The sequence below is a fragment of the Elephantulus edwardii genome, unplaced genomic scaffold (genome assembly GCF_000299155.1).
Source record: "Elephantulus edwardii isolate Elephantulus edwardi_28Jun2011 unplaced genomic scaffold, EleEdw1.0 scaffold00038, whole genome shotgun sequence".
Taxonomy (NCBI): domain Eukaryota; kingdom Metazoa; phylum Chordata; class Mammalia; order Macroscelidea; family Macroscelididae; genus Elephantulus; species Elephantulus edwardii.
In genome coordinates this window covers 2,444,870-2,450,880 of record NW_006399788.1, presented here as the reverse complement: position 1 = coordinate 2,450,880, position 6,011 = coordinate 2,444,870, and positions in this window count along the sequence as shown.

The following is a 6,011-nucleotide window of genomic DNA, read 5'->3' as shown; positions in this document are numbered from 1 at the left end:
ATCCAACTAGATTCCAGGATTCTGGTGTTTCAATCACTGTTCTTTCTCCAAGTTACTCGACTCCCTCTGCTTCTCCAATAAAGGGTCGTGATGTTTACTTTGCCCTATCTTAGAATGGCTGTATAGAACAGCGATTTAATAGAGTGGGGCTGGGGAGATCAGGGGGTGGTGCTGGAATGCTAGCACAAACCATGAGAGAAGCCCTATCCTTTATTCCTTGTCTACATCGCAGGAGCAGAGAACTAAAAACTTCCCCAAGGGACTCCAGTGACTTGAATTTAGATGTCACTTCCTACCTGTAAATATTTTGAGTTTCAGAGTAAGGGCACGTATTGCTGAACAGATAGGGCTGGGAGAAAAGTAGCTGATTTGATCTTATGAGAAAAGTAACCTGTTGTTACGTGCCATCGAGTTGCCTGTAACTCATAGCAACAGAGTGTGCAACAGCTCTGAAGCCTGCCCTGTCCTGAACCAGTGTCGTTGACTCCTACACATCTATTGCCCCAGTTACTGTAACAAGGATCTTCCTCTTCTACACTGTCCCTCCACCCTTCCAAGCATGATGTCTTCTCCAAGGACTGGTATCTTCTGGCCACTTGCCAAAATTTGAGAGCTGGAGCTTGTCCTACCCTCTCTAAGGCTTGGTTTCACCCTTTCCAAGACAGACTCCTTTGTTTTCTTGGAAGTCCATGGTATGTTCAAGACTCTTTGTTCTCAAATCTCGGAAGACCAAAGTTCCCTATTGCAGGCTTCTGCCCAGATCTGTGGGAAGAGAAAGCGGTTTCCTAGGGTCCTGTATTTTTGTACAAGATGCATACACTTACATTGTTGTTGTGTTAGGCACCTTCCCATCTACTCTGACTCATAGTGACCCTATAAACAACATAATAAAAGCTTTGCCCTAGCCTGTGCCATCTTTATAATCTCTGCCTCAAGTGCATTTACAGTCACTGTGTCAATCCATCTCAATGAGGGTTTTCCTTTCTTTCTCTGACTTGCTTTGCCCAGCATGGCGTCTTTTCCAGAGACTGGTTCCTTCAGACATCATTCCCAAAGTATGTGTGATGGAATTTCATATTTGCATCTAAGGAGCACTCTGGTTGCACTTTCTTCAAGACAGAATTACTTGTTCTTTTGGCAGTCCATGGCATAGTCAATACTTTTTGGCAACACAATTAAAAAATATCAGTTGTTCTTTGGTCTCCCTCAGCCACTGTCCAACTTTCCAGTGCTCTTTAGTTTTTAAACTGGAATCCTTGCTCATCAGCGCTTTAAAAAGATCCCTGACAACAGATTTGCCCAATGAAATATATCTTTTGATTTCTTGACTGCTGCTACCATCGTGTTGACTATGGAGCCAAAGAAATGATCTCTTTTTTCTATTTGAATAATTGCTTCTTGTTCATGTACAGGTCCTCCATTAGCACAATTAAGTGTTCTGGACACCCATTCTAATGTTATCTATAATTTATTATTATCCACTATGCCTTTCCATAGTCAATAAAACACAAGTAAACATCTTTCTGCCATTCTTTGCTTTCAGTTAAGATTCATCTGACATCAGCAATGAAATTTCATGTTCTATAGCCGCTTCTGACAAAGATGACTTGTTAATATGACTATTATTCAAATATATGCAACAATAGCTAACGGCAAAAAGAAGAAAATTGAAGAATTTTACAAAATTTTGCACAGTCTAAAATTGATCAAATATGCTATCAAGATATGTTAATGATAATTGGTGAATGGAATGAAAAACTTTGAAACAATGAAGAAGGAACAATAATAATTCTAGACTCCTGTGCCAACCATAATACTCAATCATACATCGCCTTTAATCTGTTCTTTCCCTCATCTGTTTCAATACAGTATACATAATTTATCCAGTTTTTTCTCAGTCTTACCCCCACCCTGATGTCAGTCCCATTCTGCAACAGTGGCACCATGCAGTATTTGTCCCTTTGTGACTGAGATATTTCACTCAGCATAATGTCCTCCAAGGTCCCCCATTTTGAATAATATTGCATGAGTTCCTGGTTTTTCAATGCAGCATAGTATTCCATTGTGTGAATATACCACAGCTTCTCTAGCCATTCGTTTGTTGATGGGCACTTAGGTTGTTTCCAACTCCTTGCTATTGTGAACAAATCTCTGATAAACATGGGTGTGCATATATCTGCTTGGATGTCAGTTATGGTCTCTTTGGGGTATATTCCCAGTAGTGGGATTGCTGGGTCAAATGGTATCTGTATTTGCAACTTTTTGAGAAAGCGCCATACTGCTTTCCACAGTGGTTGCACCATTTTACATTCCCACCAACAGTGAATCAGGGTTCTAGTTTCTCCACAACCTCGCCAGCATTTGTTGCTTGCTGTTCTGTTAAATTTTGCTATTTTGACTGGGCTGAGATGATATCTCATAGTTGTTTTGATTTGCATCTAAGAGTTAGGGATTTTGAACATTATTTCATGTGCTTGTTGGCCATCTGAATGTCTTCTTTGGTGAAGTGTCTGTTCATATCCTGTGCCCAGTTTTCAATTGGATTATTTACCTTTATCTTTTTGTGGTGCTCAAGTATTTTATAAATTCCAGATATAAGTCCCTTATCTGACATGTCATTACCAAACACTTTTTCCCAGTCTGTGGCTTCCCTTTTTACCCTGTTGGAGAAGTTTTTGGATGTGCATAGAGATTTGATTCTTAGAAGGTCCCATTCGTCTATTTTATCTTCTCCTGGTTGTAGATTTTTCAGGATACTTGGAAGACTTTTTATGTGGGTCCGAGTAAGCTGTAATTTTTGACAGTTTCAATCTTTCTCCATCTATCATGATAAATATTTATGTACCAAAAAATCCAATACAATATCATTGAACAGTTGGAAATAATAGCAAACAGTAGAGAAAACAAAGCACATTTATGAAAGGGCATTATATAGTCATTAAAACGTTTTATTGCTTAATAATTGCAGCTTCCTAGCCAATTAAGAAAGAAGGCAGGAGGCAAAACTTATTATCTTTGTTTTCAACTGTATTACAATACTTGGGATTTAAAGAATAAATAAAATTATGGTTTTTTTCTAAAAAAGCAGTGTTAAGTGTATCTTTAAAAGCCAGTAAATAACATTTCTAGATGTTATTCAGAGGGAGCTCTGGTAGTTTGACCGTAAGGAATTGTGCTGCAAACACACAAATACATGGTTCAAATCCACCAGCTGCTCTGCAGGAGAAGATGGCCAGTTTCCTCCTGTGTAAGTCACTGTCTCTGAAAACCCAGTAGAGGATCAGCTATGGGTTGATTCCGACTCTATGGTATATAGATATGAATATAGATGTTCTTCAGAGCTGGTGGCCTAGTGGGCTAAGGTGCTGTGTTGCCAAGTCAAATGAAGGTAGTTCAAATCTACCAGCTGTTCCAAGCGAGAAAGATGGGCAATTGCCTCCCATGCAATTTATTGCCTCTGAAACCTTGTTGGAGGGTCAGCTATGAGTCCGTTCTAATGCAACAACCATTACTTTTTTGTGTTGTGTTTGGTTTTTTGTTTAGTTTTTGAGAAGTTATCTTCTCAAACCATTTTCTTAGCCATTAAAAAAAATCACTGCCACAGGAGTGATGGAAATGTAAAGTGGAGCAGGCACTTAAAAAAAATTGGCAGTTTCTAAAAAAATTGAATGTAGTTACCCTCCAATCCTTAACTCACTTTCCTTGAGTCGATTCTAATGCACAGTTTGGCAAAGCTGAGTGCTCAGAATTTATGTTAAAATGTTAGATTCTTCTTAGTGGTAATGTTATGGAATTACTTCTTTGTACTTAAGTTTACTTTTAAGGTCTTCCAAAATGAATATATTGATCATAAAAGAAAACCAATAATAAAACCTACCTAACAAATCTAACCTGGAGAGGGTGAAACCAGGCTGTTTTTTGGAGGAAAGGATTTTGAAGCTCCATCTCACATACTTTAGGCATTTTTCCAGGAGGGACCAGTCTTTGGAGAAGGGCATTATGCTTGGAAAGGTCGAGGGACAGCACACGAGAGGGAGAACCTGGATGAGATGGATTGGCATAGAGACTGGGGTAATGGGGGGAGGTGTGTTGGAGACAGTGAGATTGGTGTTGTCAAGTTGATTATTACTCATAATGACTCTATGCAGAATAGCCCTGAGCCCTGTCCTATCCTGAGTCAATCTCATGACTCTTACTGTGTCAGTCTCCTCATCTAGAGTCTTCCTATCCCGCGCTGTCTCTCCACCTTTCCAATCATGGTGCCTTTCTCCAAGGACTGGTCTCCCCTGGCCACATGCCAAAGTATGTGAGATGGAGCTTCAAAATCCTTGCCTCCAAGGAGTTACTTGGTTTCACTCTCTCCAAGGCAGACTTGTTATTTTGGCTGTCCATGGTATGTTCAATACCCTTTTCCAGCACCACAACTCAAAAGCACTGATTCTTCTTCTGTCATCCTTAGTCAGTGTTTAGCTTTCTGATGTCTAACAAGTAATTGAGAAGACCATGGCTAGGATCAGGCACACCTTAGTTGCTAGCCTGACATTGTTGATCTTCAGCACTCTGGAGAGGTCCCTAAGAGCAGATTTTCCCCCAATGCAATTGGTCTTTGATTTCCTGACTTCTGGGGCCAAGAGTGTGGATTGTAAAACTGAGCAAGCTGAAATTGTTAACAACCTCAATATCCTCTCCATCCATCATGATGCTGCCAATTGACCCTGTGGTGGGAGTCTTTTTGTGCTTTTTTTTGTTTTTGTGGTGGGTGGGTGGGTGTGAATGGGTGTGTGTGTGTGTGTGTGTGTGTGTGTGTGTTTATGTTGATCTTCAATCCATATTGGAGACTAATCCTTGAACTTCTACAGCAAATGCTTCAGGTTGTCCTCAGTTTTGACAAGCAAGGTTGTGTTGTCTGCATAACACAGGTTGTTGATGAGTCTTCCTCCAATCCTGATGCCACATTCCTTCTCATATGGTCCAGCCTCCAGAATGCTCTGTTCCACATATAGACTGAAATGATACGGAGACAGGACACATTCCTGACACATGCACATTTTTTTAAAAAAAATTATTTTGATCTATGCAGTGTTTCCTTGCTCTGTTCTGATGACTGCTTCCTGGTCCAAGTATAGGTTTCACATGAGCACAATCAAGTGTTCTGGGATTCCCAATGTTCTCAAAGTTACAAGTAGGTAAGTCTGGTCTTGATTGAGGAAGAATGCTCCACACATTAAAAGAGTCTGTCCCAAAATAGACAGTCTTCCAAGGCAGTTCCCTTCACTAGGGCTGCACTTCCTGGGCCATCAGGAAAGAGAGCTGAAAAGATTATTTTTATAATTCCTAATGAACATCCTGATTGCCCAGCCCAGGGTTCTAGGCATTAGTTTTGGGTCTCTTTTGTTTATTTTTATTAGTGCATGTTCCATTTTAGCCTCAAAGTTGATATATATAGCTCCAAAAATACACCACTGGACTGAGTGACCACTATTTTCTAACCACTGCAGCTGGCATGTTTCCGACTGTTGGATCCCAAATGCTCAGCCACTCTGAGACTATGAAAGAGCTGCTGCCCTCCTGTGGAAATAAAGAATTCTCACTTCTTAGAAAGGAATGCATTTTGAAGTTATTTTCTGTTCTGAACCCTTCACCTCCCAGCAAAAGCCAAAGTTTTTGATGAGAGCCCTGAAATACCTGACCACGGACCCACTTCATACCATCAAAGCCTTTGAGTGACAGTCACAACACCATTATGCCCCATAAAATACTGGAATTTTGAAAGCCATGACTTACTCTGATTTCTAAAGAGTAGTCAGAATGTGTGCGCCCATTTTAATCAATGGAGTAAATATTGGAAGCCAATATTTTTTAATATTTATTTATTTTAATGAACATTTACAGAGATTTTGGATTTCCATTAATTCATTGTTGCATTTTTCTCCCTGCCCACCACTCCCCCACCAGTTCGCTCTCCTCTTTTAAAAGTAAAATAAAAATTTCTTCATTGGTATACAATCCCC